Consider the following 3,229-nt stretch of genomic DNA (forward strand, 5'->3'; position numbering starts at 1 on the left):
GGGGGGGGGGGGGGGGTCGTCTCCAGACAGTCAGTGGGGCAGCAAGGGACGTCTGCCCAGCCCAAGCTGATTTGGACAGAGATGGGCGGATAAACCGAGAGAGAGAGAGAGAGAGAGAGAGAAATCGGAGGAAAGAAAGACGAGGAACAGGTCATCTTAGGTGACCCCTCGGGGGGGAATCACCAGACGCCTCCCGATACGATATCATCACGATACTTATGCCACGATCCGATATTATTGCAATTTTAAACATATTGCAATATTCTGCAATATACTGCAATTTATAACCTTTTTTTACAACTTCCCATTTTCAAATGACGTCCCCAAAACAAAACTTGTCAACATCTGTTTCATCTAAAAAGAAACATTTCTGTTTGTTTATATCACTTCAATTGTATTGCTGCAAAATGGGACAAACTGACCAACACATATATAATATATAATACATAATAAAAGATCGATATTTGGCGCCTGTGTATCGATAAAGTATTGCCACTGAAAACATCACGATACTATCGATTTTTTTCCCCACCCCTTTTGACCACAGTCTTGTTTGTGTCTTTCCTCAAAAGACAAACTGGATCAATAAGAGTATTTTTACAGCATGCAAGCCTCAAACTACAGTTTAAACTGGATCACATACTGGCGACTTAAAATGTGACAAATGTGATCAAATGTCTGCTCACAATCTTAATCTAGACTGCTGGTTTGCACAGAAGTAATCCAATCTCTAAACTCCTCTTTTCTCCATATCGTTCAGTTATTTGCTTATCCTTTGATTACCTCAGGCTCCACTTCAGATCTCACAATGTTGGCAAAAGGATAAAATAACTGTATCCGTCCCCCTGATTTGGATCAGCTCCGAAACGTAATGGGTTCTTCCTTGGACTGTGCTCTGTCCTTCCACCAAGTATCATGGAAATCAGGCCAGTCGTTTCTCCGCGATCGTCCTGACACACAAAGCAACAAACAGACAAACCGAACGGAAAACATAACCTCCATGTCGGAGAGAATCCCCCACCTGGACACGTGTAGCGCCCTATTTTAACAAGCTAAGCACACAGCGTGAAGCGCCTGGCGCAGGTGCATTTAGGGCGTGTCCAAATCCACTTTTGCTTGTTTAACGGTGTAAAAAAGGGTCCGTGCATCAGCGCATTATTCAAAAGGGTCTTCCTTAATCATGGGTGTGTTCTGGGCGTAACACGCAATCAACCAATCAGAGTCATCTCCAATTCCCCTTTAAAGCCAGGCGCGTTTGGGCCTTGGCGTATTGCTATTATCATGGCGGATTGGCAACGTAATATGTAATCTTTTGCATGTGTGTGTGCCGCTGCCTCACTCTGTGTGTGTGTGTGTGTGTGTGTGTAACAAGCATAGTGTGTGACCTAAGCCTATAGGCACATTTTACTAATGCAAAGTTTAAAATAACAATGAAATGTTGCTGTTATTGACTTTAGACCATGTCTTTGTTGGTCAGTGGTGCGATCACTTCCCGCTGCCTCAAGATAGCAATACACCCAGAATGCACCTGAACACACCTCCCTGTAAGACCGGCAAGCCCATTGGCACACAGACGGGCGCAGGGGCATTTGCTGTTTAAGCAACGTGGGCGCCGGACGGTCTTAAAACAGCAAAGACACTTTTCGTTGAGCTGCTTGTCCGGGGGTCATTTCTGTTATGATTTAATACTATATTAGGGTGACGCCGGCCTAGAGACAAAAACTCGGACAGGCTTCTATCTTTACGCTTTATTATGCCTCAATGGTACAAAATAACTTATGTAGTAAAGTAAAATCTGTAAAACCCTAAAATAAAATAATAGCTTCTTTAAAAAAGAAAAAAAAGAAATAATGTATCTGACCTATTCTGTGTCGGCTTCAAAATCCAGCATCAACTAAATATATCTGTATACCGTAGTATTGTGTGCAAAGCGCCCGTCAGTTTAAGTACACGCTCAATGCTAATGATCCTATGAAAAACGGACATTTTCATGAATTTTTACCCCCCCCCCCCATCAAAATTCCATATTTATGACGTAAAATATGGAAATATCCATTCAAAAGAGGGCATTTGGCCACCTTTCACTATAAATACACTTTAATTGAAACCAAAGCGATTAATAGCTATCTCATTTTTAATGAAATCACTCAAACACGCAGGAGTCCAAATGATGAGGCGACATCATTCTATCAACAAACCAAACAATAACTACATAATTATTTCTAAGTGCACTTAATCAAAAGAGTTCTTTCCAGTAAGCCATGAGTGTACCTTCTCTTTTTTATGTGACTTGAAAAAATGGGAATCTATCCTTTAAAAGAAGACAAACACTAAATCCCATCAGTCATATTTAGCTTGGTCTTGGCACGCTTGGTGTCTGTGGCGTTGGGCCCCTGCATGCGTTTGATGGCCCGGCTGCCTGACTGTGACAGCCATCTGTCAGCAGACTCCCTGTTAGACAACAAGGGGCCCGGGGACTCCGTGAGCCCGGGTGGAGCCCGGGGCCCGGCTGGCACTGCCCATTCACAAATATCTTTTGGGAGGCCAGATGGTGCCTCATGTGTCTTTTCTTCCCTGAACCATTCCAGCGCTGCCTCCAAAGTGTCATTTCAAAAAGTATATATATAAACATAAACAGCCCAAATGAAAAGGGAGGAGGTGTAAGGGGTCCGGAGGCTTTCTGCAGGTACCGAACCGTCCAGCACAGATCGGGGCTCACAGGCCCGGGCACAAAAGCTTTCACATCTCTTCATCTAAAACTGGCTCGGACCAGCTCTCTCTCTCTCTCCCCCCCCTTAATCTTTGTTCCATGTCCCTACCCCCCGAAAAGATTCAACCAAGCAGATCAGTGTCCTCTCTGGCAGGCTGTGATTGTACCGTACGGCAGGGAAGGAAAACCAAAAGATGAGGAGCTGGAAAACCCTTCCAGTGGTCAGGCTCCCGATGACAAATTCTGATTTACCTCCACTGACTTCTACGAGCTCTTCTACCCTGTAGGACACACTGGTGGGTCCCTGATAACCAGACTGTCCCCCCACGTGAGTCGTGTGTTCAAGCAGCAATTGTGACTTTTAGCTACGTTTATAGTGGCAGCGACCTCTAGTGGCCGTAGTACACACAAAGGGAGCAGCGCATGAAGTAAGGTAGCCCAATGTCCAATCTGAGGACTATGGTTACCTGGTCCTCAGGTCTCTGCAGGGTAAATCCAGACAGCTAGCTAGACTATCTG

The 3,229-nt window shown here is 44.7% G+C and overlaps 1 protein-coding gene across 5 annotated transcripts in view; it reads right to left on the bottom strand.

The window, feature by feature from the left end:
• ptprz1a (protein tyrosine phosphatase receptor type Z1a) overlaps positions 1-3,229 on the bottom strand; it is a 105,285-nt gene that overhangs the window by 95,936 nt on the left and 6,120 nt on the right. The window lies entirely within an intron of this gene.

This window comes from Etheostoma cragini, chromosome 8 (genome assembly GCF_013103735.1).
Source record: "Etheostoma cragini isolate CJK2018 chromosome 8, CSU_Ecrag_1.0, whole genome shotgun sequence".
Lineage (NCBI taxonomy): Eukaryota > Metazoa > Chordata > Actinopteri > Perciformes > Percidae > Etheostoma > Etheostoma cragini.